Source organism: Apium graveolens, chromosome 3 (assembly GCF_009905375.1).
Source record: "Apium graveolens cultivar Ventura chromosome 3, ASM990537v1, whole genome shotgun sequence".
NCBI classification, from domain to species: domain Eukaryota; kingdom Viridiplantae; phylum Streptophyta; class Magnoliopsida; order Apiales; family Apiaceae; genus Apium; species Apium graveolens.
In genome coordinates this window covers 100,774,278-100,788,885 of record NC_133649.1, presented here as the reverse complement: position 1 = coordinate 100,788,885, position 14,608 = coordinate 100,774,278, and the positions used below count along the sequence as shown (strand labels likewise).

The following is a 14,608-nucleotide window of genomic DNA, read 5'->3' as shown; positions in this document are numbered from 1 at the left end:
AGAGCCCCTGACAATGAAACCACAGATACGTTTCCTCGAACGGTTAACGAGAACGAACGATAAATGAATCGTAAAATAATTAAACGACTAAGTAATGCAAGTGGCAAGAAGAAGAGTCAATTAGTGCAAGATTAAGACACTTAATTAACATCTTAATTCAAGGATTAAGCTTAAAAGATGCTTCCACCATAAGCTCTTGACAAGTGGCAAGGAGGATGAGCTCATTGGTGACCAAACAAGCTTATGTCACCTTCCATTCACATAAATTAATCAATAACTAAACAAATATCTTCTCATCACTTCCTTATCACCACAAACCAAGTCAAACACTTTCTCTCCCCCATTTTTATCAAAAAACCCGAGAGGAAAGAGAGATGAAAATGGAGGAAGATGAAATGCTTGTATCTTGAGTTTTCCTAGGCCGTTTTTCACGTAAGACCTATCAAATCGAAGCCCTCGAGAAGCTCTACACATTTAAGGTAACCACTCTTCTCACCTCCTTGATTCTCAATTCCGTTTTTAATGTTTTATAGTTCAGATGAATAGTTAACTCAAGAACTAATGTTGTGTTCTTGATTTTGTTTTGAGGTTTTGATCATTATAAGGCTAGTTAAGGATCATCTAAGGTTTGTTAAGCATTACCCACTCTCCAAGGAATGTATGAGATATATATATAGGTGTATATATATATCGGGACTTAATGAAGTATCTCGTAACTTCATTTCTTTTGAATGATATTTCAAAGATTGAATTTATTCAAGTCTTATCTTGTAGTCTCATCTATGTTATGAACCTTTGAAACTGATTATACCTTGAACGGTGGTAGTTCAAGTCATATTCGGGAAAAGATATAAGTATATTGGAGTATCTAGTAACTTCATCATTTCACCTTATATCTATTAAATGATTATCTTATGCATGACAAAGATTTTCATAAAAATGTTGAGACAATGTTAGATATATAGGATCACCTTGCAACGATATTTTTATACAGTTATAGACTGGAACTCTGTGTATATTATGTATGGAAGGGGATTTCCAAAATTTCAAAAAGTATATATACGTATATACTGAATATTTTGCGACTTGGTCACGTTAAGATATCAAACTTGGTTCATATCTGCTTGACCAAGACTTTCATGAGTATTATGATGAAAATGCTCATATATTGTTAATCATTATACATATTATTTTGGTGGGCTTGTTGCTCACCCTTGCTTTCTTTTTTCATCACACAACAACAGATAGACAAAATGAACAGGACTAATCTCCCAATTCGCAAGCGGATATGAAACTTTCCGTAGTTTCCTGTAGGCGTGGATGACGCTGTAGCTGGGGTAGAAACTACCAGTAGGCTAGGTTTTCAACTGTTGATGTATATTTATGAACTGTAATAATGGCAAGGAAAATGTAAATTTATTCAGAAACCTTTTTAAGGTGTAATAGTTTATAATTGTGGAATAAAATGACTTGTGTATATTTGGTATTCATCTCTGAGACTATAACTTGTGGGTGTATATTGTGGGGTCACAGTACGCAGTAGTTGGTTGTTTATTAAGATTGAGTGTTATTAAGGGAAATGGAACTCGTGATGACCCGGATTCCCGACCCCGGATTTGGGGGTGTTACAAAGTGGCTTGGTAAAGATATCTGCAAGTTGCTTCTCACTTGGAACAAAATGAAGTTCCACGGTACCATTCATTACCTGTTCCCAAATGAAGTGATACTTGATGTCTATGTGCTTTATTCTTGAATGATGTACTGGATTTTCAGTAATAGTTACAGCACTTGTGTTATCACATAAAATAGGAATCTTATTCACCTGTAGACCATAGTCCAATATTTGATTTTTCATCCATAAAATCTGTGCACAGCAACTACCAGCAGCAATATATTTAGCTTCAGCTATAGAGGTAGAAACTGAATTTTGCTTTTTACTGAACTGGAAGACCATCTTGTCTCCTAGAAATTGACAGGTTCCTGTTGTACTTTTTCTATCAATTTTACAACCTGCATAATCTGCATCTAAATAACCAGTTAGATCAAAACCAGAATCTCTAGGATACCAAATGCCAAGTTTTGGTGTCCCTCTGAGATATCTGAAAATTCTCTTAATAGCTACTAAATGAGATTCTCTAGTATCATCTTGAAATCTAGCACAAAGACATGTAGCAAACATTGAATCTGGCCTACTAGTTGTTAAGTACAAAAGTGAGCCAACCATGCCTTTATAGCTTGAAATATCCACAGACTTTTCAGTAGTGTTTAATTCAAGTTTAGTCGTAGTGGCCATGGGAGTTTTTGTAGATGTGCAATCAATTAGATTAAACTTCTTTAAAAGATCATAAATATATTTGGTTTAATAATGAATATTCCATCACTAACTTGCTTAACTTGTAAACCAAGAAAGTAAGTTAGTTCTCCCATCATGCTCATTTCATACTTACTTTGCATCAATTTGGCAAACTTTTTGCAAAGCTTTCCATCTATAGATCCAAATATAATATAATCTACATAAATCTAAACAAGTATATTAGAGCCATTACATTTATAAAGAATAAAGTTTTGTCAACAGTACCTCTTGTGAAGTGATTTTCTAAGAGAAACTTTGACAAAGTATCATACCAGGCTCTAGGTGCTTGCTTTAATCCATAAAGTGCTTTCAAAAGATAGTAGACATATTCTGGAAAATTTAGATCTTCAAAACTAGGAGGCTGACTAACATAGACTTCCTCCTCTAAATCTCCATTCAGAAAGGCACTTTTGACATCCATTTGATAGACTTTGAAATTGGCATGGGCTGCATAGGCTAAGAAAATTCTGATGGCTTCAAGTCTTGCAATAAGAGAAAAAGTTTCATCAAAATCTATTCCTTCTTGTTGACAGTAGCCCTTAGCATCCAATCTAGCTTTGCTCCTGAAAACTATGCCATTTTCATCCATCTTGTTTCTGAATACCCACTTGGTGTCAATTGGATTCTTTCCTTTAGACTTGGGTACTGTTAGGGCGAAATCACACACTAAAATTCACGCAAGTATACGCGTTCGCAAGTAATATAGAATACTTTCTAGTTCGTCCCCTCAGAGACTCAGACTAAGTTATTGTCTAATTTAACTCACTCACCAATGTATGATTACTTCTCAATGTTAAGATAATAACACTTAAAATTGTTGATTAAATATTAACTATAATTAACTACTTAATTAACCACTTAACTAACACTTCAATTTATCAATAATAAAACACTCATGAGATCACAACTTCATTATTACTTCCTTCTATAGCCATTGTTATTACCTTTAGCATGTGACAGTGATGATATTAATCGAATAACACGAAACTGATAAAAGCCAACTTTCATTGTACTAATACCATTCTACCAAACATCCACAATTAAGATAGAAGTTGAATAGTCATCAATTATGTTGAGTTCCTATATGTCTACAGAAATTGACAACACAACGATTTAAGCACAAGTTATTCCTTTTGATTACATAGGGCAAATAAAACTGTTAGAGTTACCCACTAATCATGCTCAACGTACATGAACCTATGCTAGCATGGCAAGTTCTAAATCTCAAGATCCACCGTCGCTTCACAAGAGATTAACACCCTATCTTATATGTTCGTGACGCACATAAGACGAATACGCACAACCAATACTAGATATCATGCAATCATCACATACTAAAGTATTAAACAATTAACCAAAGAATTCCATAATAAATCCGTTGCAACCCCATGATCATGATTAGCCCATAATAGAACTTATCGCCATCATGGATTCATATGAAATCATGATAACAAACACAAGAAAATAATAACTAAACTGATTATATTAAAACAGAGTACGTCACAAGAGTAAATAAGTCAAGCAAGAAAACTAGCATCCAACGTTACAACGAAACAAGAATCACAAGAATATATGCTTCCTCTTCGTTGCTGTGTGCTAAATCGGTCTTCTTCCTTATCTCCTTCGCTTCTTGCAAAACACAATCTAAAACATAATCTCCTCTTAATTTTTTCTGTGAAAAACGTCTCAAATCTACTTATATAATAGTCCCATAAAACTCAGATTACATAGAAGTTGGAAGCCAAACAGAAGTAGAAGTCTAAAATAATATATCTTTTTCCCCGACCCTGCGCGGCCGCTCAGCATTTCTGCGCGGGCGCGCAAGGCTGCTGCGCGGCCGCTCAGCATTGCTGCGCGGGCGCGCAGGACCCTACTGGAAAATTTCCAGGTTTGCTCCGTTTCTTCGCCGTAATCTGCCTGTTCTTTTCCTCTCGCAATGGTGAACACATGCCAAGGCTTATTCTTGATGATTCCTTCTCCGAAATGCAACTAATACCCTGAAATGCATAAACACTAGAAAAACGCATCAAATACACAAAATACTTGATTTCAAGACACCAATTTAAGCCATTTTAAGACGTTCTAAGTGGTATAAAATGCCACTTATCACACCCCCAAACTTAAATCGATGCTTGTCCTCAAGCGTCACAGACTCAAAAACAAATAAAAATATGCATGCATGCAATCTATATGAAAATGCAACGATCCCCCTTACTACAATTAACCAACCAAATTGTCACGTCTCAACGAATGCAGTTAGACACTAAAGATCAAGAAACTCATGCAAACGGACATACCGCCAGAAACGTGGTGTGTGCAAATGCTTAACAAATATGCTTTGGAACTAGACTAATCACTATGACTAGACTATCCTCAAGGCAATCCTACGATTATACAAAGAATAAAAATTCTAGGCACAAAGTGATATACAACATTACAAGAACTCTGGAGCTTACTACGGAATCGTGCTTTTTATTTACAACTCAAATGCTTATTTGACCGTGCAATGAGTGAGGTCCACAAAAGACTTATACAATGGTATCCATGTAACGAGCGTTAGGTTAGCGGATCCCAGACTCTAAAAGCCTTAGGTCACTAGGCACAAAGTCCCCTAAGAACTTAATAACTCGAATACCAAAGAGCCCACTCTTGATCAATTACGCAAAAATTTTTTTTTTTTTCTTTTTCTTCTGAGCAAGTGCGTTTCGCTCCATCTTGCTAAACCCTAGACTACTCGCATAACATGCGAGCCGTCTACTAGCCATTTGACGCCTAGCCACAAATAGCAACAAATTCCATTTTTACTCCATTTTTTTTCTTTTTCATGCCTTTACCACTAAGAACCTATTATCAAATTCTAAGCATAATAAATAGATTATCCTCGAAAATAATCAGATCATAACAACAATCTAGTCCTTAAGCGTTCTCTAAGACTTAGTGAAAATACAAGTGCTTCTAGCATGCATATCAACCTACACAACTTAATATCACTTTAATGCTATCACTACACTCGCCTCAATATCACAATTCAGTCGATAAATCATTGCAAAAGGGATCATGGTATATGCATGAGCTATATGATATGACAAACAAATAAAGCTATATAAAAAAACTATATGGCAAAAATTATGCAACTATATGAACTAACTATCATGAATATGCAGCTATATGACACACACAAAATATTCCTTAACTACCACCCCCAAACTTAAAATCTTCACTGTCCCCAGTGAAGGTAGTAGAAAGGAACACAGGGTATACCTACTCGGAGTCATCATCATCATCACCCTTAGTGGGTGGAGTATCAGGCGGCGGGTATGCAGAGTCCTCACCAAAAACTGGCCACTGGATATCAGCTCCAAGGCCTCGAAAAGCAGTCCCTAACGCAAGGGTGAGCTCCTGAGCAAACCTGCTCTGCGTCTCATACATGGCATCCATCCGCCGTGAAAGCCTCCTATACTGGGCATCACCCATCCCAGCACCCTCCTGAGCTCTCGAAGAACTAGCCTCACCACGCCCTGGCCTGACCATAGTAGCACCTCGTGCTGGACGCCCTCCTGGAAGACAATAACCCAGCCCATGCTCCTCAGGCTCACCACCGGTCCACTCCTGCATCCCATTCAGAGTGCCAGAATCTATCGGAGCTGCTGGCAACTGCAACTGCTCATGAGCCGGCCAGTTCACTCCTACTGCTCGGCATAGCTTCGTAACCGTGGATGCATAAGGGATGTTCATATGCTTTGCTCCCCTCAAAAACTTCAGAATTCCTTGGTAGATAAACTCACCAAGGTCCACATAGTATTCCTCATTCAGAATTCCCCACAACAACTGTGATCTCTCAACTGTGACCTCGTGTGCATGTGAAGAAGGCAAAATATTAGCACATATAAATGCATTCCATGCACGGGCATACCTGTTCATGGCGATCACCAGAAAGTGATGATACTCATTATTGGCTGGACTGCGGTTCCAAACTGTGCCCGGTCGACAGAGAGTCGCACAAATCAAATCCAAGTCAAAATCCTCAGCAGTCTTTTCATTCCAATTCTCCTCCTCGGGCTTCCTCTCTCGCTGTCCAATCACACGGTGAATCGCCGCAGGATGATAATCAACCGTCAGCCCACGAACTACAGAAAACCCATTCTTTTCAGCCTTCGCGTTCGCGTAGAACTCACGAACAACACTCATCGGAACTGCTTCGGGTGACTCACAAAAAGCTATCCACCCCTTCTCTGCAATCATGGGCAACAACTCACCATCCCTCTCTGATGGTAAAAACCCCCTCTCCTTCAGAATCGGCTTCCCCAACAGCCTAGTGTACTCCTCCTCCGAAGCTCTGTCAGTTAACCGAGGCCTTGCAGCAGTACCCCTTGATGAATCAGCAGTAGGAACTGTGCTGCTGCTGTCAATAGTGCGTGCTCTCTTGGGTGCCATTGATTTGTGACTAAAAGTGTGTAAGAACTGATTTTTGATGTTTATGAGAGGGTTTAAGTGTATGAAGTTTGTGGGAGATATGTAGGATAGGTGTATGTATATATAGGGTGTGGAGTAGGTTAAATTAGATTAGGAGTGGGGTTGAGGGATAAAATCATGGGGTAATGGGAAAAGAATTCGTGGGTTTATGGGCTGTAATGGGTTTTTGTGTTTTTGTTTGTTTTTTTTTTTTGAACTGTAAAAAATTTTCTGGAACTCGACCCCTGCGCGACCGCTCAGCATTTCTGCGCGGGCGCGCAGAAAGCTGCGCGGCCGCTCAGCATAGCTGCGCGGGCGCGCAGAGGGTCTCTGGAATTTTTTTTTTCAACCCCTGTTTTCTGATTTTTTTGTGTTTTTGGATAGGTTATTAACTTCTAAGGGTTCCTGTAACAACAATTCATGGGTTGCCTCCCACGCAGCGCTTCTTTTTCGTCATTAGCTTAACGTTCCGTACCTTTCTCACGTAGTCAACAAAATGGCACTAACCACCTCTCGGTTTGCCATATCCCCATAGTAGTGCTTCAACCGCTGACCGTTAACCTTAAATGCTTGGTCCGAATCATTCTCAAAAATTTCCACCGCTCCGTGTGGAAACACAGTTTTGACAATAAAAGGTCCAGACCACCTTGATTTCAACTTCCCAGGAAAAAGTCGGAGCCGAGAGTTGAATAACAGAACTTGTTGCCCTGGCACAAATAACTTAGGATGTAGCTTCCTATCATGCCACCTCTTCACCTTTTCCTTATACATTTTGTTATTCTCGTACGCTTGAAGTCGAAATTCATCAAGTTCATTAAGCTGAAGCATTCTTTTCTTACCAGCTGCATCTAAATCCAGGTTCAATTTCTTCAATGCCCAGTAGGCCTTATGCTCAAGTTCCGCCGGTAGATGACATCCCTTACCGTACACCAACTGAAACGGTGACATCCCAAGTGGAGTTTTGTATGCTGTTCTGTAAGCCCAAACAGCTTCATCGAGCTTTAAAGACCAATCCTTCCTTGACGGACAAACAACCTTCTCTAGAATGCGCTTTATCTCTCTGTTAGACACTTCCGCTTGACCATTTGTTTGCGGGTGATAGGCAGTAGCTACCCGATGATTCACATTATAACGCTGCATCATAGAAGTGAACTTACGGTTGCAAAAATGCGATCCTTCATCACTTATGATTACCCGAGGTGTTCCAAACCTTGTGAAAATTTGCTTATGAAGAAAATTTAGCACTGCCTTTGCATCATTTGTCGGTAAAGCTTTAACTTCGACCCATTTTGAGACATAATCGACTGCCAGCAAGATGTACTGATTATTGCAAGATGAGATAAAAGGCCCCATGAAATCGATTCCCCATACATCAAAGACCTCGACTTCAAGCATCACATTTAATGGCATCTCATCCTTCCTTGGCAAATTTCCCACTCTTTGGCAACGATCACACCTTAAAACAAACTGATGAGCATCCTTGAACAAGGTGGGCCAGAAAAAACCTGCTTGCAGAATACGAGCTGCCGTCTTCTCACCTCCATAGTGTCCACCATAAACCGTGGAATGGCAGTCTCGTAATATCCCCTCCGTCTCACAGAACGGGATACATCTCCTGATGATCTGGTCAGCTCCCTGTCTAAACAAATATGGTTCATCCCACATATACCACTTCACCTCATGCAGAAACTTCTTCTTTTGCGCGGATGTCAAATTAGGAGGCATTATATTGCTGACAAGATAGTTTACAATATCTGCAAACCATGGTTTTTCCTCCTGAATTGCAAACAACTGCTCATCCGGAAAAGATTCATTGATTAACGTCCTATCTTGTGAAGTAGAATCGGGATTCTCCAACCTAGAGAGATGGTCAGCTACTTGATTCTCGGTACCTTTTCTATCTTTGATCTCGAACTCAAATTCTTGAAGTAAGAGCACCCAACGAATGAGTCTCGGATTCGAATCCTTCTTAGAAACCAGATAGCGAATAGCTGCATGATCAGTGAATACTGTCACTTTCGTACCAAGCAGATAAGATCGAAATTTCTCAAAGCCAAAGACTATAGCCAAAAGCTCCTTCTCAGTAGTGGTGTAGTTCAATTGGGCTCCATTTAAAGTCTTACTCGCATAGTAGACCACATGGAAGAGATTTTTCTTACGCTGTCCCAGAACTGCACCTACCGCATAGTCACTCGCATCACACATCATCTCAAACGGTTCTGTCCAATCTGGTGCTGTAATAACTGGTGCCGTGATCAAACTCTCCTTGAGAGTCTCGAATGCTGCCAAACATTCATCATCAAATTTGAAAGGCACATCTTTCTCAAGTAAATTGCACAACGGCTTAGATATCTTTGAAAAGTCCTTGATGAATCGCCGATAAAAACCCGCATGACCGAGAAAACTACGGATTCCTTTCACCGAATTAGGTGGGGGAAGATTTTCAATGACCCCCACCTTGGCCTTGTCCACCTCCAGACCTTTGCTAGAGACCTTATGCCCAAGGATAATGCCTTCACGCACCATAAAATGACATTTCTCCCAATTAAGCACCAAATTAGTTTCCACGCATCTTTTGAGTACGGCGCGCAGATTATTCAAACATTCATCATATGAGTGTCCAAAGACGGAGAAGTCATCCATGAACACTTCGACGTTATTTCCAATCATGTCAGAGAATATAGCCATCATACATCTCTGAAAGGTGGCCGGGGCGCCACATAACCCAAACGAAACTCTTCGGAAAGCAAATGTGCCAAATGGACAAGTGAAGGTAGTCTTTTCCTGATCCTCTGGTGCAATACAAATCTGATTATACCCGGAATACCCATCCAGAAGACAAAAATACTCATGTCCCGCCAATCTGTCAAGCATTTGATCAATGAATGGGAGAGGGAAGTGATCCTTCCTTGTGGCTTTGTTCAATTTCCTATAATCCATGCATACTCTCCATCCTGTAACTGTTCGAGTAGGGATGAGCTCATTCTTTTCATTTGCGACCACAGTGATACCTCCTTTCTTAGGTACGCATTGCACGGGGCTCACCCACGAGCTGTTAGAAATAGGATAAATGATGCCTGCATCTAGCCATTTCAGAATTTCTTTCTTCACCACCTCCTTCATGATCGGGTTCAGTCTTCGCTGCTGTTCCACAGTTGGCTTACTACCTTCCTCTAACAGAATTTTATGCATACAATATGAAGGACTTACCCCTTGATGTCTGCTATGGTCCATCCTATAGCCGATTTGAATTCTCTCAAAATCCTTAAGAGCTTGTCTTCCTCACTACCTGAAAGGTCAGCTGAAATAATAACAGGTAACGTAGATGAATCACCTAAAAAGGCATACCTCAAATGTTCAGGTAATGGTTTGAGCTCTAAGGTAGGCGCTTCCTCTATTGATGGTTTGAGCTTCCCTTCCGCATTCTTAAGGTCAGAAGTACCAAGAGATTCAAATGGTATGTCGAGCTTTCGCTTCCAGGGAGAAGCGTTCAGATATTGTAATTGCTCGTTGCTATCTTCATCATCACTGTCAAATTCCCCCACTAAGGCCTTTTCCAATGCATCAGACATTAGCATGTGATCGAGTTCCGAAGTAACCGCAGAATCAATCACATCCACTTTTAAGCACTCCTCATCTTCTGTAGGGAATTTCATTGCTTTGAATACGTTGAAGGTCACATCCTGATCTTGAACCCGCATAGTAAGTTCCCCTTTTTGCACATCTATCAAGGTACGGCCAGTAGCCAAGAAAGGCCTCCCCAAGATTATGAGAATCTTCTTATCTTCCTCAAAATCCAGAATAACAAAATCAGCAGGAAAGAAGAGCTTATCCACCTTGACGAGCACATCCTCAACTATGCCCCTTGGGTAAGTAATGGAACGGTCCGCCAATTGTAGTGACATGTATGTGGGTTTTGGATCAGGCAGATCCAGTTTTTTAAAGATCGACAACGACATCAGATTAATGCTTGCTCCCAAATCACAAAGGCACTTGTCAAAAGTTAGATTGCCAATGGTGCAAGGAATGGTGAAGCTTCCTGGATCTTTCAGTTTTGGTGGTAACTTTTGTTGCAGAACCGCGCTGCATTCTTCCGTGAGAGCAACGGTTTCAAGGTCATCCAGTTTCACCTTCCTTGAAAGAATAGTCTTCATAAACTTCGCATAACTAGGCATTTGTTCCAGAGCCTCAGCGAAAGGTATATTGATGTGAAGTTTCTTGAACACCTCCAGAAACTTCCCGAACTGTCTATCCAGCTTTTGTTGTTGCAATCTCTTAGGAAAAGGTGGTGGAGGATAGAGCTGTTTCTCCCCTGTATTAGCCTCAGGCAGAGTGTGTTCAACAGTAGTCTTCCTTGGTTCCGCCGCTTTCTCCCTTTGCTTAGATTCTTCATCTCTAACTTCAGCTTCGACTTCTTTTGCCTTTTCAGCATCAGCTACTTTTCCAGACCTTAAGGTAATAGCCTTGACTTGCTCTTTAGCTTCCTTCCTGCCTGGTACTTCCGTGTCACTCGGAAGAGTACCAGGTTGACGATTGAGCACTGCATTGGCTAATTGACCGATTTGATTTTCCAAGGTCTTGATAGAAACCGCCTGACTCTTGCACAACAGTTTAAGTTCCTCAAAATCAGCACTAGTAGGTGCAGCTGCACTTCCCTGTTGAGGATATGATTGTCTTGTAGCATACTGCTGTGGTTGCTGGAATCCAGGTGGGTTAAACTGTTTACTCACTCCTTGCTGATATGGTGGCTGAATAGCATTCTGATTATTTCCCCAGCTGAAATTTGGATGATTTCTGTTGTTAGGATGATAGGTCGCTGGCACAGGCTGCTGTTGTCGCTGATAATTATTCACATACTGAACAGATTTGTTGACAAGAGAACACTGATCCGTAGCATGAGAACCTGCACAAAGCTCGCAAACCATAGCTATTTGATTAACTCCATACGTAGCCAAAGAATCAACCTTCATTGATAGCGCTTGGAGCTGGGCCGCAATAGCGGTGGCTGCATCAACTTCCAGAATACCTGCTACCTTGCCTGCCGTCATCCTCTGAGTTGGGTTTTGATGCTCATTTGCAGCCATCGTCTCAATAAGATTGTACGCCTCAGTATAGCTCTTAGCCCATAAGGCGCCTCCAGCTGCTGCATCGAGCATGGGCCGAGATTGGGCCCCCAAACCATTATAAAAACCAGTGATTACCATCCAATCCGGCATTCCATGATGTGGAGATTTTCTCAACATTTCCTTGTAGCGTTCCCAAGCCTCGCACATAGATTCTGTAGGTTGCTGCGCAAACTGAGTAAGAGCACTCCTCATAGCAGCAGTCTTTGCCATTGGATAAAACTTCACCAGAAACTTTTGCGCAAGATCTTGCCACGTAGTGATGGACCCAGCTGGTTCAGAATGTAACCAGTCTTTAGCTTTATCCCTCAGTGAGAATGGGAAAAGCCTCAACTTGATAGCCTCATCAGTCACGCCATTATACTTAAAAGTGCTACAGATCTCGACAAAATTCCTTATGTGCATGTTGGGGTCTTCAGTTGCCACTCCTCCAAAAGAAACAGAATTCTGCACCATCTGAATAGTGCCCGGCTTGATTTCAAAGGTGTTAGCTTGAATAGCCGGATGAAGGATGCTTGACTGAATGTCATCAAGTTTAGGCCGAGAAAAATCCATAAGAGCTGGATCAGCTTGAACAATACGATCTCCCATGTTTACTGGTTCTTTCTGCTCAGTTCCTGAATCCGAATCCTCAAAATCTAACTTCTCCGGTGTATCAAGAACTTCGTCTTTCTCCTCAGCTGTATCTAAGGTCCTCTTGCGAGCACGAGAACGAGTTTGCATAAACGCTTGCTAAAGTACCTGAAACACAACCGAAAAGAGTAATTAACTACTATGTCCTAATCACTGAGTCCTAATGACCAATGATGGTAAGTACATAAACTAAACAAATACGCCGAGTCCCCGGCAGCGGCGCCAAAAACTTGTTAGGGCGAAATCACGCACTAATATTCACGCAAGTATACGCGTTCGCAAGTAATATAGAATAATTTCTAGTTCGTTCCCTCAGAGACTCAGACTAAGTTATTGTCTAATTTAACTCACTCACCAATGTATGATTACTTCTCAATGTTAAGATAATAACACTTAAAATTGTTGATTAAATATTAACTATAATTAACTACTTAATTAACCACTTAACTAACACTTCAATTTATCAATAATAAAACACTCATGAGATCACAACTTCATTATTACTTCCTTCTATAGCCATTGTTATTACCTTTAGCATGTGACAGTGATGATATTAATCGAATAACACGAAACTGATAAAAGCCAACTTTCATTGTACTAATACCATTCTACCAAACATCCACAATTAAGATAGAAGTTGAATAGTCATCAATTATGTTGAGTTCCTATATGTCTACAGAAATTGACAACACAATGATTTAAGCACAAGTTATTCCTTTTGATTACATAGGGCAAATAAAACTGTTAGAGTTACCCACTAATCATGCTCAACGTACATGAACCTATGCTAGCATGGCAAGTTCTAAATCTCAAGATCCACCGTCGCTTCACAAGAGATTAACACCCTATCTTATATGTTCGCGACGCACATAAGACGAATACGCACAACCAATACTAGACATCATGCAATCATCACATACTAAAGTATTAAACAATTAACCAAAGAATTCCATAATAAATCCGTTGCAACCCCATGATCACGATTAGCCCATAATAGAACTTATCGCCATCATGGATTCATATGAAATCATGATAACAAATACAAGAAAATAATAACTAAACTGATTATATTAAAACAGAGTACGTCACAAGAGTAAATAAGTCAAGCAAGAAAACTAGCATCCAACGTTACAACGAAACAAGAATCACAAGAATATATGTTTCCTCTTCGTTGCTGTGTGCTAAATCGGTCTTCTTCCTTATCTCCTTCGCTTCTTGCAAAACACAATCTAAAACATAATCTCCTCTTAATTTTTTCTGTGAAAAACGTCTCAAATCTACTTATATAATAGTCCCATAAAACTCAGATTACATAGAAGTTGGAAGCCAAACAGAAGTAGAAGTCTAAAATAATATATCTTTTTCCCCGACCCTGCGCGGCCGCTCAGCATTTCTGCGCGGGCACGCAAGGCTGCTGCGCGGCCGCTCAGCATTGCTGCGCGGGCGCGCAGGACCCTACTGGAAAATTTCCAGGTTTGCTCCGTTTCTTCGCCGTAATCTGCCCGTTCTTTTCCTCTCGCAATGGTGAACACATGCCAAGGCTTATTCTTGATGATTCCTTCTCCGAAATGCAACTAATACCCTGAAATGCATAAACACTAGAAAAACGCATCAAATACACAAAATACTTGATTTCAAGACACCAATTTAAGCCATTTTAAGACGTTCTAAGTGGTATAAAATGCCACTTATCAGGTACCAACTTCCATACCTTGTTCCTCTCAAATTGGTTTAGCTCCTCTTGCATAGCTAAAACCCAATCAGGATCCAACAAAGCTTCTTCAACCTTTTTAGGATCTTCTTGAGATAGAAAGCTGCTATATAGACATTCCTCTTAAGTTGCTTTTCTTGTTTGAACTCTAAAAGATACATCACCAATAATGAGCTCAAATGGGTGATCTCTAGTCCATTTTCTCTGTTGAGGTAGATTAGCTCTAGATGAAGATGCCTCATTGTTGTCTTGATGTGTGATTGAGTTTTGATTAGAAGAAACTCCCCCTGAGTTTGTGGATCTTTGATTTGAAGAAAGGGTTCTTTCTGTAAGTGA

At 40.2% G+C, this 14,608-nt stretch overlaps 1 non-coding gene across 1 annotated transcript; it reads left to right on the top strand.

Annotated features, from left to right (window-relative positions):
* Window positions 1–12,019: 12,019 nt before the first annotated feature.
* Window positions 12,020–12,126, top strand: LOC141716058 (small nucleolar RNA R71). The gene has a single exon (XR_012572790.1). It is a non-coding gene; the product is annotated as a small nucleolar RNA R71 (small nucleolar RNA).
* Window positions 12,127–14,608: the final 2,482 nt, after the last annotated feature.